The sequence below is a fragment of the Acinonyx jubatus genome, chromosome C1 (assembly GCF_027475565.1).
Source record: "Acinonyx jubatus isolate Ajub_Pintada_27869175 chromosome C1, VMU_Ajub_asm_v1.0, whole genome shotgun sequence".
NCBI lineage: Eukaryota > Metazoa > Chordata > Mammalia > Carnivora > Felidae > Acinonyx > Acinonyx jubatus.
The window spans coordinates 173,268,358-173,285,824 of NC_069381.1; the positions used below are offsets into that span (position 1 = coordinate 173,268,358).

At 34.6% G+C, this 17,467-nt stretch overlaps 1 long non-coding RNA gene across 2 annotated transcripts in view; it reads right to left on the reverse strand.

The window, feature by feature from the left end:
- Positions 1–17,467, reverse strand: part of LOC106979725 (uncharacterized) — a 201,848-nt gene that overhangs the window by 13,086 nt on the left and 171,295 nt on the right. For both annotated transcript variants that reach the window (XR_008295483.1, XR_008295484.1), the window contains exon 6: positions 407–602. This is a non-coding gene — a long non-coding RNA (uncharacterized LOC106979725). The remainder of the gene's footprint in view (positions 1–406; positions 603–17,467) is intronic.

Genomic DNA, 17,467 nt, shown 5'->3' on the forward strand with positions numbered 1-17,467 from the left:
TACTTTAAGCATAATGTGAACTTGATAAATCAAAACCATCGATGCGCCCAAAAACCATATCTGGAAGTGAGACAATTTTAGAGATGTGGGAAAATATTTACAAATTATTTGAAAAGCAAAGAGTTAATATAGTCAATTTGCTAGGAATTTTTACAAACCACAAAACAAATGTTAACAGAAAAGCAAAGGACACAGACATATCACAAAAGAATACAAGTAAATGAAAAGTCAGTCAATCTCAGTGTGTATCAAAACAATTATAGCATTTTGAAATCACAAAACTGACAAAAATTCTTATAAATATTAATGACCAGGGTTGATATAATAAAGAAATATGATGGAGATATTTATGCTAAAACCTCTTGGAGGACAATTAAGCTGAATCAAAACACTTGACTGTACCTACCAGCAGCTCAAGTCTGATCCCCAGCTATCTTCACAGAAAATCGGGAAGAGGTAGTTGTGTGGGAACAGGGACAACAGGACTTCAGGATCCAAGTTAGGAAGCTTGCTGGGCTGCTGTAAGGTATAGCAGATAAAGGAACAGGTGGCTCGACTTCCAGGACCTTTGCTATGACAGGAGCTGTTTCACAAGGAGGAGGCTAGAAATGAAGAAAAATATTCATGACAATCTGACCCGACAGGACCAGCTGCAAAATAACAAAAATCTCTTTCATCTTAAAAATAATTTCTAATATTATTTCAATCTAAAAAACCCTTACTATATCTTAATTATCACAGACTCTCAGGGAGATCCATATTTGAATTTGGCAAAACACCAATTGTATTCTCTTTTAATTATTTTTCTAGAAGATAAAGCTGTTATTTTTTTCTTATTTACAACAAAAGGAATATGAGGAGTGTTTTGAAACTGCTTGTTTTTAAACAAAAAAAAATACTTTTCAACTATGAAAAATAAAAATAACTTTAAAAACAGAACCAGAACAACAGCAAAAACAAATTACAACAAAAACCCCTCCACCTATAATGTATGTTCCAAGTTGGACACTGAATTTTGAGGATTTTCTGAGTTTTCTTCTATTTTTATGTTCTTGTATTGTTTTTTCCTATTGTTTTCTACTTCTCGAACAACGACCGACCAAGGTAAGCTACACAAGTGTGACAATTACCATGTACTGTCGCTGGCTCCCGGGCATGGGCTCTGGAGTTAAACTTCCTGCTTCCCTTCCCAGTTCTTCTACTAATAAGCTGCATAATTTGGGGCAAGTTAAATATGTTCTCTGTGAATATGTTTCCTCTTCTATAAAATTGGGAAAATATGAGTAACATATCCACAATGTTTTTTTGTGAAAATTAAATATCACTGTCTAAAGACTCAGGATAACTGTTGATGCAGTACAAGTGCTCAATAAATAGTGTCTATCATTACATCTTTATCTCTTAACTGTTTCCTTCAATACAGATAAAAAGCACAGAGCATGATTTGTTGGCAATCACATTCTCAAGTACTCAAACCATAAAAGCCTCTGTGGGTAACAAGAACAAGTACTAAACAGAGGAATGACAGAGGAGTAATGACAGCAATTTGGTGGCATAGGATGCCACAGACCCTCTTTCCTCCGACAGAATCACTGATTCAACAATATGCAGACCAATTCCCTTTATGAGAAATCCAGACAGGTAATAGGATCCTGCTCCCCAGGAGAGCACACAGCCACACTGAAGCTGGTGGGAAAATTCACGGCACTGTCTTGCCATGATCCCTCTCCCTGGCACAACATCACACAATGGAGAGGAAATTCCTACCTCCTGGCTTCTCCTTGGGAAGGAAAAGAGAAGAGCAGACCATACATACATCTAACATTCTGTGCTTATAGTTATTAATATTGTACTTCTCACTTAAAAATTTAAGAGGGTGTATTTCATGTTATGTGCTTTTTACCACAATGATGATGATAAATAATAATAATGATAATAATAATAATTCTACCAGAGATAAAGAAATAATAATTTTACCAGAAAGAATAGGAACCTAAGAGGATGGAGGAAAGAAAGAGAGAGGAGAGCCTCTTCTGAAAGAAAACCTCACAAAAACTTGAAATGCTCATCCACACGCAACATTTTTGATCCCCTCTCTAAAAAATGTTCACTTTGTGGAAAAAACACATTTACAAGGGATGCCTGGGTAGCTCAATAGGTTAAGTATCTGACTCTTGACTTTGACTCCGGTTATGATCTCACACTTTGTGAGTTTGAGCCCTACATCAGACTCTGCACTGGCAGTGAGGAGTCTGCTTGAGATTCTCTCTTTTTTTCTCTCTCTACCCCTCCTTGCTTTCCCTCTCAAAAATCAATAAATAAACATTAAAAAAAATCTATGAAATTGTGTTTAAGATAGCCATGCACTCATTAATGTGGATGCCTATTATGTGCATACACAACTGGCTTGACTCCCTAGCTACCTGAAATGAGTCTTCCATTTTGTTTGATAACATCTTTTTTCAATTTTTTATTACGATAAAATGCACATAACATTAAATTCACCATCTCAACCATCTTTTTTTTAATTTTATTTAATTTACATCCAAATTATTTAGCATATAGTGCAACAATGATTTCAAGAGTAGATTCATTAGTGCCCATGACCCATTTAGCCCATCCCCCCTCCCACAACCCCTCCAGTAACCCTCTGTTTGTTCTCCATATTTAAGAGTCTCTTATGTTTTGTCCCTCTCCCTGTTTTTATATTATTTTTGCTTCCCTTCCCTTATGTTCATCTGTTCTATGTCTTAAAGTCCTCATATGAGTGAAGTCATATTTGTCTTTCTCTAATTTGTATGCTGTTTCGAAGGGACGCAAGTACCCCAATGTTTATAGCAGCATTAACAACAATAGCCAAAGTATGGAAAGAGCCCAAATGTCCATCGATGGATGAATGGATAAAGAAGATGTGGCATATATATACAATGGAGTATTACTCAGCCATCAAAAAGAATGAAATCTTGCCATTTGCAACTACCTGGATGGAACTAGAAGGTACTATGCTCACCATGTCAACCATCTTTAAATGTACAGTTATGTGGTATTAAGTATATTCATAATGTTGTGAAATCATTACCACCATCCATCTCCATAGCCTTTTTCATCTTGTAAAACTGAAATGCTATGTCCATTAAACAATAACTCTTCTTTCCCCTCTCCCACCAGCCCCTGGCAACCACATTACACTTTCTGTCTCTAGGATTTTGACTGCGTTTAAGTATCTCATCTAAGTAGAATCATGCAGTATTTGTCTTTTTTTGACTGGCTTACATCACTTACCATAATGTCCTCCAGGTTCATCCATGTTGTAGCATATATCAGCATTTCTTTTTTTTAAAGGCTGAATAATATTCCTCTGTATGTACAATACCACATTTTGCTTTTCCATTTTGCTTGTCCATAGATGGACACTTGGGTTGCTTCCACGTTTTAGCTATTATGAATAATACAGAAATAAACATGGATGTACAAATATCTCTTTGATACTGGGTTTTCAGTTATTTTGGTTATATCCCTGGAAGTGGAACTGCTGGATCATATGGTAATTCTATTTTTAACTTTTTGAGGAACCACTTACTGTTTTCCATAGTGGCTAGACCAGATTACATTCCCACTAATACAGCACAAGCATTCCAATTTCTCCACATCCTCAAGAACATTTTTTATTTTGTTTTTTTTATAGTAGCCATCATATTGGGTTTGTAGGATGGTATGTCATTGTAGTTTTGATTTGCATTTCCCTAATGATGAGGGATATTGAGTGTCTTTTCATGAACTTCTTGGCCATTTGTATATCTTTTTTGGAGAAATGTCTATTCAAGCCCATCTTTGAATTGGGTTGTTTGGGGTTTTTTTGTTGTTGTTGTTGCTGAGTTTTAGGAATTCTTTCTAAATTCCAGATATTAATCCCTTACTAGATACATGATCTTCATATATTTTCTCCACTTCTTTGGGTTGCCTTTTTACTCTGTTTTACTCTGTTGACATTTTTTGGTGCACAAAAATCTTCAGTTTGCTTGAAGTCCAATTTGTCTTTTTTTTTTTTTCATTTGTTGCCTGTCCCTTTTTTGTCAGATCCAAGAAATCATTGTCAAATCCAATGTCATGCAGCTTTTGCCCTATGTTTTGCCCTAGGAGTTTTATAGCTTTAGGTCTTAAACTTAGGTACTTGATTCATTTCAAGTTAATTTTTGTATATCATACAAGGTAAGGGTCTAACTTCATTTTCTTGCATGTGGGCACCCAGTTTTCTCAGCACCATTTGTGCAAAAGACTGCCCTTTCTCCAGTGAATGGTCTTGGCACTCTGGTTAAAAATCATTTAACCACATATGGAAGGGTTTATTTCTGGGCTCTCTATTCTATTGCATTGATCTGTATGTTTGTCTTTATGCCAGTGCCACATTGCTTTGATAAATAGTTGATCTGAAATGGAAGGAAGAGTTAAGTGACAGAGATTTGGTTCAAGGATATGCTATTGACTGACATAAGAAAGAGATGATTCTTAATTATCATGTGCCTGTCCAAAAAAAGTACTAATTTACTCCAACTTGCATCTTAAAGCAAGGGCCTATGATAAAAGAGTGAGTAAATATCAAAACTCAAATAACTATAAATTTTATAGATTTTCAATAAATCACTATATATATATAGTCTTTATAGATTTTCAATGATATATATATACCATTCAAAATGCAAGGCATTAGAGACATTGTTGTCGACAGCTTCAGCAGTGATGGAAGACAGAGCCAGTGGCTTTGGTAGCAGTAAAAAAAGATGGGGATGATTCACCTATCAGTGCCCTCAACATCGGACACAGGCAACAGATCACATGTAGACCGCAGCAAATCAGTAGTAAAATCATGATGTAGCTGTAAGCACTCAACTCCAGAGAGCAATAAAAACTCTTGCATGCATCCACAGCAATATCTTGAATGAGCATGAATGACAAAATTCCCTGTTGGGAACACAGGAAACATTATCACAATGAAGTAAGGCAGGAAAAAAAAATAGGTGATTCTCTTGCAGTTGATTGGAGGCTTTGTGTCTGAAGTAGAGAGGAAAAAATATCTGAAGAACAATAGGAGTCAATGGTGAAAGAGCGCTGGCATTTCTAAAGAATGGATGGGTTTGATTTGTATTTCCCTGATGATGAGTGATGTTGAGCATTTTTTCATGTGTCTGTTAGCCATCTGGATGTCTTCTTTGGAGAAATGCCTGTTTATGTCTTCTGCCCATTTCTTAACTGGATTATTTGCTTTTTGGGTATTGAGTTTGATAAGTTCTTTATAGATTTTGGACACTAGCCCTTTATCTGATATGTCATTTGCAAATATCACCTCCCATTCTGCTGGCTGCCTTTTGGTTTCGTTGATTGTTTTCTTCATTGTGCAGATGGTTTTTATCTTAATGAAGTCTCTAGTTCATTTTTGCTTTCATTTCCCTTGCCTCCAGAGACATCTAGTAAGAATTTGCGACAGCCGAGGTCAAAGAGGTTGCTGCCTGTGTTCTCCTCTAGGATTTTGATGGTTTCCTGTCTCACATTTAGGTCTTTCATCCATTTTGAATTTATTTTTGTGTATGGTATAAGAAAGTGGTCCAGTTTTCCCAACAACATTTGTTGAAGACACTGTCTTTTTCCCTATTAGATATTCTTTCCTGCTTTGTTGAAGATGAGTTGATTATGTAGTTGTGGGTCCATTTCTGGGTCCTCTATTCTGTTCCATTGATCTATGTGTCTGTTTTTGTGCCAGTACATATTGTCTTGATTACTACAGCTTTATAATACAGCTTATAGTCTGGAATTGTGATGCCTCCCACTTTGTTTTTCTTTTTCAACATTACTTTAGCTATTTGGGGTCTTTTCTGATTCCATACAAATTTTAAGATTGTTTGTTCTGGCTCTGTGAAAAATGCTGGTGATATTTTGATAGGGATTGCACTGAATATGTGGATTGCTTTGGGTAGTATAGACATTTTAACAATGTTTATTCTTCCAATCCATGAACAGGGATTTTTTTTCCATTTGTTTGAGTCCTCTTCAATTTCTTTCATAAGTGTTCTACAGTTTTCAGAGTACATCTCTTCTACCTCTTTGGTTAGATTTATTCCTAGGTATCTTATGGTTTTTGGTGCAATTGGAAATGGGATCTATTCCTTGATTTCTCTTTCTGTTGCTTCATTATTGGTGTATAGAAATGCAACAGAATGAGATATGACCTCACAGCAGTCACAATGGCTAAAATTAACAACTCAGGAAACAACAGATGTTGGTGAGGATGCAGAGAAAGGGGAAACTTTTTACACTGTTGGTGGGAATGCAAACTAGTGTAGCCACTCTGGAAAACAGTGTGTAGGTTCCTCAAAAAGTTAAAGATAGAGCTACCCTACGACCAGCAATTGCACTACTAGGTATTTGCCCAAAGGATACAAAAATACAGATTTGAAGGCATACATACACCCTGATGTTTATAGCAGCAAAATCAACAATAGCCAAGTTATGGAAAGAAACCCAATGTCCATCAACTGACGAATGGATAAAGAAGATGTGGTATATATTCATACAATGAAATATTACTCAGCCATCAAATCTTACCATTTGTAACAATGTAAATGGAACTAGAGTGTATCATGCTAAGTGAAATAAGTCAGTCAGAGAAAGACAAATAGCATATGATTTCACTCACATGTGGAAATTAAGAAATAAAACAGCTGAACACAGGGGAAGGGAAGGAAAAACAAAATAAGATAAAAAACAAAGCGGGAGGCAAACCCAAGAGACTTAACTATAGAGAACAAACAGAGGGTTGCTTGAGGGGAGGTGGGTGATGGGATGGGCTAAATGGAGATGGACATTAAAGAGGGCACTAAGTGGGATGAGCACTGGGTGTTATATACAAGTGATGAATTACTAAATTCTACTCCTGAAACCGATACTACACTATATGTTAACTAACTTGAATTTAAATAAAATCTTGGAAGGAAAAAATACAGAATGGATGGGATCACACCTGAAAAAAATGCATTCTATTGTGTGACTATAATTGAGAATGAGTTTATGCCTCAAAACTGCTATGGCTTGGGAATACTGATGTATCAATAATATTTAAGAGAATAAGCAGATAGATTTCTGGTACACCAAATTTGCTATTTCAGAATTTTCTCCAAAAAAGGCAAGAAATTTTAGTCTAAAGAAAATATGTAGAAACAATAGTCTCCAAATCAAAGATATATATAATCATTATACTGAGGGTACAAATTATTGTTTTCCTGTTGGTATCTGTACCTGTATTCTTACTGCCTTCATTTTGTTTCCAGGTAATTAGAGGCTGAGATCTAGGAAAGATAAAGTGTTTAAAATGCTTCCACTTAAGAATGTTATTGCTACATTCTAAAGCAAAACTACATGTAGTCACAAGTTAAACAGAGATGGTTAAAAATGAGACGTTAACATTTCTAAATTGTGCTGCTGCTTGTCAATGAATATAAACATTAAATAGTCAACAAGATTTGAGACTTAAGAACTATGAGAAGTAGAAATGAGAAAAGCATATGGAAATAGATGCCTTGGAGTCTTTAAACATAACTCTGCTACTACAGCATTACTTTTGTATTCAGAAAATAAAATCTAAGACTATATTTGTTATATAATATTTCTGCTCTTAATCTTTCTATCTCTATCAGTGCAGAGCCTGCTTGGGATCCTCTCTCTCCTCTCTCTGCCTCTCCTTTCTCAAAATATATAAATAAATAAACAAAAAGATTCTGTTTTATTTCTGATTCTGTGCTATTTTCTTTCTTTTCTCTCTTTTATTTTATGGTCTATTTTTCTATGATACCTATTCTCAGGATATTGTAAGTTGTGAATTCTGTTTTTAGTTCCATTAGTGTTTACTTTTGTATCTTTTAATGACATAAGGGTATAGTTGACAGCTTAACAGGTTCAGTAATTAAATAAATTCTATTTATTACCTCTGAAGAAATTATTAAATTATTATTAAATTAAATTATTAAATTTAATAATATTTATTTATTTAATATAATAATATAATATATTATAATATATATATATAATATATATTATATTATATTATATATTATATCATATTATATTATATTAATTATATTATATTATATATTATATTATATTAATATAATAAATATAATAATATTTATTTATTTAATATTTAATAATAATTATTAAATTACATACTTTCTTTTTTGCACCTCTCTACACACACCCTGGTTTTTGCTTTTATGCTCTGGGATTTTGAAATCACAAAAAATTGTCACATTTAAAAAAATTATTTAAAATTATAATACATATTATTCAAGGGATTACATTTATCTTTTATAATTCTACTTATGATAATAATTAGACTCAATTAAATGCTTAAATAGACTCAAAACCCACTACCACTCCCTTCATACCATGGACTTGCCATTCGACAATTCTTTTTTTTTCCCCCCTAACTAGCTGAATTGAGTGTTTAGATGGAGATTTTGGTATGATAGATATGTAAGTAATGTATTTCTGAGCCTTTGGATACATAAGAAAATTTTTTGTTGCATTTATATGGGAATAATAGCTTGGTGAAACATAGAATTCTTGAATCACTCACTCTTTCGTAAAATTCTGGTAAATCATGCCCCGTGTATTCTGAGAATATAGCAGAGAGGTAAACAGCACAGTACCAATAATATATATACATATTATATATATGTATTATATATATATATAATATATATATATATATATAATTTGTCTCTGCTAATTACTTGTTATGTGATATTTAAAAATTACATAACCTTTTCTTTGTATTCTAAATCTGTGTTCTCATCTGTAAAATGGGACTATTATCTCTCAGGTCAGATGTAAGAAATTAATGACATGTACTGTATTAGTGCTATCTAATAGAGACATAACATGAGCCACATGTTATAAATTTAAATTTTCTAGCACTCACATTTAAAGGGGAAAAACAAAAAAATATATTAAATTTGGGGCGCCTGGGTGGCTCAGTCCATTAAGCGTCTGACTTCGGCTCAAGTCATGATCTCACAGATCGTGAGTTTGAGACCCACGTCAGGCTCTGTGCTGACAGCTCAGAGCCTGGAGCCTGCTTCACATTCTGTGTCTCCCTCTCTCTCTGCCCCTTCCCTGCTCATGCTGTGTCTCTGTCTCAAAAATAAACATTAAAAAATATATATTAAATTTAAAAATATATTTACTTAACCCAGTATATTCAATAATACATTGTCATTTCAATATGTAAACAATATAAAAATATCAATGGGATATTGCATTATTTTTATACTAAGTCTTCAAAATGTGGTGTATATTTTGTACTTATACCTTATAGCTAAACATATAGCATATATAAAATTTGGACATGCCACATTTCAAGTGCTCAGTGAGCACATGTATCTAGTGGCTATCATACTGAAGAATATAGAGCAATATAATGCAACTCATTAGAATACCTGGTATAAACATTCAATAAATTATATATATTTTTATTGTCTTAATATTATAAAGAAGTTTTATTTATTTTATTTTACTCAGAAAACTCTTTTACTTGCTTTCTAAATAACTTGTTTCTTCTGCCTAAATATATGCAGGAGTCTACTTTTTTAGCTTAAAAACTTTCTAAGTAAAGTCTTTATTGAAATATAATACAGAAAAGAGCACAAATTATAAGTGTTGACCCAAAGGATATTTACACAGTGAACATGTAACTACCACTGAAATCAATAAACAAAACAGTATCAATATCTCAGAAGCTCCCCTATAATAGTTATAACTTCCCAGGTGGCTTCAATCACTATGATGTCTAATTTTACCTATTACTAAACTTTATACAAATAGAAACATATGATGTCTATCCTTTTATGTCTGGTTTCTCTTGCTCAGCATTATGTTTCATACATATTGTTGCATGAGAGTTTGGATTATAATTCTTTATTATATAGTATTCCATTGTATGAATATACATTTATTTATGCATTCTTCCATTCTACTGTTGATACACTTTTGAATTAAATCCACTTTGAAGCTTGTGCAAAAACAACCAACTATAGCAGGACTGACTGTCATCCTTAGACTGGATTGCACACACTGTTGGCCCTTAGCCGGTAGCTGAGAACTTGCATTTGGAAAGGGTTCCTGCCACCCTAATTTTAAAAGGGTCATTGTATCTAGACTGTTTATAAAAACAATATGGTTTATGTGAACATTGCTTTCCTTCTGGAAGACTGGCATTCTGGTGCATGCCATGTAAAGGCTGCATACTTGACCAGCCCCAACAAAAACCTGAAGTACTGACCTCTACAGAGGTTCCCTGGTAGACAGCATTTCACAGATGTTATTTATACCTTCTTATTGGAATAATTAAGCATGTCCTGTGTGACTCCATTGGGATAGAATTCTGGAAGCTTTTCAGGCTTCCTCAGGACTTTGCTCCATAAGCTTTGCCCTGTGCTGATTTTGCCTTGCTTTGTTACCCTTTTGCTACAAGAAATTATGCTGTGAACATGACTTTAGGCTTGTTGAGTCCTGTGAGTCCTCTAGTGAATCATCAAACTTGGGGGTTGGTCTTGGCAATCCCTGACACAGGGCTATTACAAATAGCACTACTACGATAATCTTGGCCATTCCTTTTGGTAAGCATATGTTGAATATATATATATACAAAGGAATGAAATTGTTGGATCATAGGATATATATTCAGCTTTACTAAATACTGAAAAGTAGGTTTCCAAAGTGGTTATACCAATTCACACTCCTATCAATAGTTTATGAGAGTTCTAGTTACTCCACATCCTGTCCGACACTTGGTATTTTCAGTTTAGACAATTTGGTGACTGCAAAGGGACCTATCATTTTGGTTTTAATTTGCAATTTCCTTGATGACTAACAAAAGTTGAGCACCTTTTCATGTTTATAGGCTTCTTGTATGTCCTTCATTGTGATGTGTCTGTTCAAGGTCTTTGCAATTTTTCTACTGTGTTGTCTCACTTTTTCTTATTTTGTAGGCATTCTTCATGTATTCCATAAATAAGACATTTATTATTTATATATGCATGTGTGTATATTTATAATATGACAAATATCTTCTCCCACCCACTCTCTTAATGTTATAATAAGCAGACGTTCCTAACTTTAGTTTAATTTATCAATTTTCCCTTTATATCTAGCAGTTTGTGTGTCTTATTTAAAAAATATTTACTACTCCCAAAGTCATAAAGATGTCCTCCTATTCTTCTTCGAAATAATTTACTCCTTTAACTCTTACATTTAAGTCCACAATTCACTAGAAATGATTCTTTGTAAGTGTTGAGGTTTTTCTTTTTTCTTAAAGTCCAATAACATCGCCAGGATTGATTCACAATTCATTACTATTTATTTTTTCTGTAATAAGTTGTACGCTTTTGATCGTTTACATCAGTTCAAGAAAGTTTTTCTTTGGGGCACCTGAGTAGGTCAGTCAGTCAAGTGTCCAACTCTTGACTTTGGCTCAGGTCTCATGCTCCGTGGGTTCAAGCCCCACATTGGGCTCTGCACTGGTAGAATGGAGCCTGCTTGGGATTCCCTCTCTCTCTTCCTCTCTCTCTGCCCCTCCCCACACATGTTCATGATCTCTTTCAAAACGAATAAACTTAAATTTTTTTTTCTTTGTAATTATATTCCTAGATATTTTACTGTTCCATTTCTTCTGTCTTTCCTCTGGTAACACTATTGCTTCCCATTCCAATATGCTCTATTTGTGATAATTTCTCTAAAAATTATGTTATCCTTCTGTTTCATTCTCTTTTATTTTCTTTCAACTTTATCTCTTATTTTATAGAGTTCACAAAAGAGGATGAGAGTAAGATCATAGAAATGTTTACCACTACCACACAATAGCAGCAAACAAGGCACATGGGCTCGAGAAGTGAAATAGAAGTCAATATTATAGTAAAAAAAAGCTTTTTTAATTACATATAAAATAACACACATAATAAGTAGCACAGAATTCAAAGGAGTGAGGAATCACATTGGCCCAGTGTTAAAAAGGAATGTACCCCAGAGAAGTTGATGAGTTTGAGGACATGATAATAAGAACATTACTGTGGGAAGAACCAAACTATGTATAATAGCTGGTATTTTAGTTATCTTGGTAATATATCTAACCACTATGGACCATACAAATTTGCAATGACAAAGTGTGTATTTTTAATAATGAACCAAAGTCTATATTTTTATTTGGCACAAATTTTCCATTTGTTCATGGAAGTTTATGAAAGTCAAAAAATAATAATTAAATGTGACAAAGAAAGTATAATTCTACATTTGATGGGCTTTTGATTTCCTTGGCACTGAATATCTCAAGGTCTAGTTATGAATCAAATAAATGTAAATGTCATCATGTTATTTAAGATTAGGTGTTAGAGCTATTAGATCCATTCTGAAGCTTTCATTGAGCCAAATGAAAATAAGAACTGACCTTAGTCAAGCTTTTCACTGAAATTAAATATCCTCATCATAACTAAAATTATCAATGGGATTCAGGAAGAAAATATACTCTTTGCAAGCTATTATCTTCTGCATTCAAAAGAGTTGAAACATATATGCATGTAATAAAAGTTCATGCTAATTTTACAGAATATTTCCAGTTATACTTCTTTTCTGCTTGAGAATTTGCACTGTTCCAATATCATTAGATCTTTTCAGCTGCTCTGTCATAAACATGATTTTTTTTCCTTGTGCTAATGTTTCAAAATGCAAATAAGGTAGCCAGAAGAACATGTCCAAAGGTGTCTTACTGAGCATTACCATCTCGATGAGTTAATTGCTGGCCAGGAACTGGGCCTCCCATTTTGCAGCTTCACAGACCTGATTTTTCTTGTACATTGACAATGAATCATACACCTGAAGTATGAATTCAAAGTTCAAATGGATACATATTCAGTGAGAAATAAGATTCTAAACAGAACTAGAATATTTGTATCTCTTGCTAGGAAAATGTACGCAAGAAACCAAACATAATTAGAGATCACTTTTTTAAAAATTAACTACTTAGAAAAATTAAATATTTGCTAGATACTGCTGAAAGTAGCATTATGTATCCTTTAGCAACAGAGATCAAAAGTTCAAATGCCCTAGGGTTCAGGAAGTTAATATCCATTAGCAAAGGGATCCCAAATGAAGACTGCTGAATTGAAGGACTGCAGGACTTTGACAAAAGCGTTACCAGATACTCACGTCTAGTTGTTCACTGTAATGAGGGAGTATAGATCCAGAGTTGACAGATATTCTGGTTTTTAAATTTTTTTTCCAGTTTAATTGAGAAATAATTGACATACATCACTGTATAAATTTAAGACACGTGGCATAATGGTTTTACATATATCGTGAAAATGATTTCCACAATAGGTTCAAATAACATCAATCTTCTCATATATTGATACAATAAAAAGAAAAGAAAGAAGAAAAAAAGAGAGGAAAAACTTTTTTCTTCTTGGAATGAGTACTCAGGATTTATTCTCTTAACAACTCTCCTATATATCATACAGCAGTGTTAGCTACAGTCATCAGTTACATTGCATCCCTTGTACTTATTTATCTTATAACTGGAAGTTTCTGCCTCTTAACAACCTTCCTCCAATTCCCCCTACCCCTCTCCCCACCTCTGGTAACCACAAGTTTGTTTTTGTTTTTGTGTTTAGACTCCACATATAAGTGAGATCACACAGTATTTTGTCTTTCTCTGTCTGACTTATGTCACTTAGCATAATGCCTTCAAGGTCCATCCATGTAGTTGCAAATGACAGGATTTTCTCATTTTTTTATGACTCAATATTTCAGAGGGTGTGTGTGTGTGTGTGTGTGTGTGTGTGTGTACGCACAACTTCTTTATCCAATCACTCATTGATAGACACTAAATTGTTTCCATGTTTTGGCGATTATATACAATGCTGCTATGAACATGGGCATGCAGATACCTTTTCAAGTTAGTGTTTTCATTATTTTGAAAATATTCCCAGAAGTGAAATTGCTGAATCATATTGTAGTTCTATTTTTAATTTTTTGAGAATTCTCCATACTGTCTTCCATAGTGGCTACACCAATTTACAAACCCACCAATAATGAACATTCCTTTTCTCCACATCCACACCAGCATTTGTTGTCTCTAGTCTATTTGACAATGGTCATTCTAACAGGCATGAGGTGATATCTCTTTGTGGCTTTCATTTGCATTTCCCTAATGACAAGTGGTGTCATTTTGATTTTTAGTTTTATGCCATAGTGGTTAGAGAAGATATTTGGTACGATTTCAATCTTCTCGAATTTGATAAGACTTGTTTTATGGCCTAATATTTAGTCTAACCTAGAAAATGTTCCATGTGTGCTTGAGAAGATTTTGCATTGTGAAGTTGCTGGAAAGAATGTTCTGTAGTCTATCAGATCCATTTGGTCTACAGCATGGTTCAAATCTATTGTTTCCTTATTGATTCTGTATCAGATGATCTATCCATTGTGGAGAGTGGGGTATTAAAGTCGCCAATAATTATTGTATTACCATTTATTTTTCCTTTTACCTCTCTTATTTTTTGCTTTATATATTTAGGTACTCCAATGTTAAGTGTGTAAATGTTTACAATTGTTATCTCTTCTTGATGCATTGACCCCTTTATCATGATATAATTAGCTTGTCTCTTTTTTACCATTTTTAATTTATTTATTTATTTTTTATTTATTTATTTATTTATTTTTGTAAATATATATTTTTTTATTTTTTTTTTAATATATGAAATTTATTGTCAAATTGGTTTCCATACAACACCCAGTGCTCATCCCAAAAGGTGCCCTCCTCAATACCCATCACCCACCCTCCCCTCCCTCCCACCCCCCATCAACCCTCAGTTTGTTCTCAGTTTTTAACAGTCTCTTATGCTTTGGCTCTCTCCCACTCTAACCTCTTTTTTTTTTTGTTCTTTTTTCCTCCCCCTCCCCCATGGGTTCCTGTTAAGTTTCTCAGGATCCACATAAGAGTGAAACCATATGGTATCTGTCTTTCTCTGTATGGCTTATTTCACTTAGCATCACACTCTCCAGTTCCATCCACGTTGCTACAAAAGGCCATATTTCATTTTTTCTCATTGCCACGTAGTACTCCATTGTGTATATAAACCACAATTTCTTTATCCATTCATCAGTTGATGGACATTTAGGTTCTTTCCATAATTTGGCTAATGTTGAGAGTGCTGCTATAAACATTGGGGTACAAGTGCCCCTATGCATCAGTACTCCTGTATCCCTTGGATAAATTCCTAGCAGTGCTATTGCTGGGTCATAGGGTAGGTCTATTTTTAATTTTCTGAGGAACCTCCACACTGCTTTCCAGAGCGGCTGCACCAATTTGCATTCCCACCAACAGTGCAAGAGGGTTCCCGTTTCTCCACATCCTCTCTAGCATCTATAGTCTCCTAATTTGTTCATTTTGGCCACTCTGACTGGCGTGAGGTGATACCTGAGTGTGGTTTTGATTTGTATTTCCCTGATAAGGAGCTACGCTGAACATCTTTTCATGTGCCTGTTGGCCATCCGGATGTCTTCTTTAGAGAAGTGTCTATTCATGTTTTCTGCCCATTTCTTCACTGGGTTATTTGTTTTTCAGGTGTGGAGTTTGGTGAGCTCTTTATAGATTTTGGATACTAGCCCTTTGTCCGATATGTCATTTGCAAATATCTTTTCCCATTCCGTTGGTTGCCTTTTAGTTTTGTTGGTTGTTTCCTTTGCTGTGCAGAAGCTTTTTATCTTCATAAGGTCCCAGTAATTCACTTTTGCTTTTAATTCCCTTGCCTTTGGGGATGTGTCGAGTAAGAGATTGCTACGGCTGAGGTCAGAGAGGTCTTTTCCTGCTTTCTCCTCTAAGGTTTTGATGGTTTCCTGTCTCACATTCAGGTCCTTTATCCATTTTGAGTTTATTTTTTGTGAATGGTGTGAGAAAGTGGTCTAGTTTCAACCTTCTGCATGTTGCTGTCCAGTTCTCCCAGCACCATTTGTTAAAGAGGCTATCTTTTTTCCATTGGATGTTCCTTCCTGCTTTGTCAAAGATGAGTTGGCCATACGTTTGTGGGTCTAGTTCTGGGGTTTCTATTCTATTCCATTGGTCTATGTGTCTGTTTTTGTGCCAATACCATGCTGTCTTGATGATGACAGCTTTGTAGTAGAGGCTAAAGTGTGGGATTGTGATGCCTCCTGCTTTGGTCTTCTTCTTCAAAATTACTTTGGCTATTCGGGGCCTTTTGTGGTTCCATATGAATTTTAGGATTGCTTGTTCTAGTTTCGAGAAGAATGCTGGTGCAATTTTGATTGGGATTGCATTGAATGTGTAGATAGCTTTGGGTAGTATTGACATTTTGACAATATTTATTTTTCCAATCCATGAGCAGGGAATGTCTTTCCATTTCTTTAAATCTTCTTCAATTACCTTCATAAGCTTTCTATAGTTTTCAGCATACAGATCCTTTACGTCTTTGGTTAGATTTATTCCTAGGTATTTTATGCTTCTTGGTGCAATTGTGAATGGGATCAGTCTCTTTATTTGTCTTTCTGTTGCTTCATTGTTAGTGTATAAGAATGCAACTGATTTCTGTACATTGATTTTGTATCCTGCAACTTTGCTGAATTCATGTATCAATTCTAGCAGACTTTTGGTGGAGTCTATCGGATTTTCCATGTATAATATCAAGTCATCTGCAAAAAGCGAAAGCTTGACTTCATCTTTGCCAATTTTGATGCCTTTGATATCCTTTTGTTGTCTGATTGCTGATGCTAGCACTTCCAGCACTATGTTAAACAACAGCGGTGAGAGTGGGTATCCCTGTCGTGTTCCTGATCTCAGGGAAAAAGCTCTCAGTTTTTCCCCGTTGAGGATGATGTTAGCTGTGGGCTTTTCATAAATGGCTTTGATGATCTTTAAGTATGTTCCTTCTATCCCGACTTTCTCAAGGGTTTTTATTAAGAAAGGGTGCTGGATTTTGTCAAAGGCCTTTTCTGCATCGATTGACAGGATCATATGGTTCTTCTCTTTTTTTTTTTGTTAATGTGATGTATCACGTTGATTGATTTGCGAATGTTGAACCAGCCCTGCATCCCAGGAATGAATCCCACTTGATCATGGTGAATAATTCTTTTTATATGCTGTTGAATTCGATTTGCTAGTATCTTATTGAGAATTTTTGCATCCATATTCATCAGGGATATTGGCCTGTAGTTCTCTTTTTTTACTGGGTCTCTGTCTGGTTTAGGAATCAAAGTAATACTGGCTTCATAGAATGAGTCTGGAAGTTTTCCTTCCCTTTCTATTTCTTGGAATAGCTTGAGAAGGATAGGCATTATCTCTGCTTTAAACGTCTGGTAGAACTCCCCTGGGAAGCCATCTGGTCCTGGACTCTTATTTGTTGGGAGATTTTTGATA